Below are 644 nucleotides of genomic sequence, written 5' to 3'. Positions count from 1 at the left end.
TTAGTAAGCCAAGAAACTCCCAAATCTCCCAAATATTTCCACACTTCAATTGGGATATCATCAGGTCCTACAGACTTTCCACCCTTGGTTTTCTTTAAAGCCTCCTCAACTTCTTTTTTGCTAATGCGGCGGTAAAAATGAAACGTTTTATTATTATTTACGATATTAAGATCACTAAGGTCGATCGTATTTTCAGAAACTTCATTAAAAAGTTTATCAAAGTAACTCACCCACCTATGTTGAATATCTTTTTCTAAAAAAAAAGTACTTTTTGATTTTCATCTTTAATACACTTTACTTGAGTTAAATCTTTGCTTTCTTTTTTCTCTTTGTTTGGCTAGTTTATACATATATTTTTCACCCTCCTTAGTATCTAATCTATTATAAAGATCATTAAAAGCAGAATTTTTAGTGTCACAGATTGTTCTTTTAGACTCCCTTGGGTCGTTTGATATTTTTCCCAGTTCTCTAAGCTTTTACATTTAAACTAATTTTTATAACATAACTTCTTATATTTTATCTTTTCTTGCACATTATTATTCCATCATTGTCCAAAGAAAAATATGTTGAGATTTTCATGTCTCTTTTATGTTATTTTTAATGATATTGCACTTTAAAGAAAGGTATTTTTAATGTTTTGTTGC

This window comes from Phalaenopsis equestris, unplaced genomic scaffold, assembly GCF_001263595.1.
Source record: "Phalaenopsis equestris unplaced genomic scaffold, ASM126359v1 Scaffold000244, whole genome shotgun sequence".
Taxonomy (NCBI): domain Eukaryota; kingdom Viridiplantae; phylum Streptophyta; class Magnoliopsida; order Asparagales; family Orchidaceae; genus Phalaenopsis; species Phalaenopsis equestris.
Note: the sequence above shows the minus strand (reverse complement) of the source record.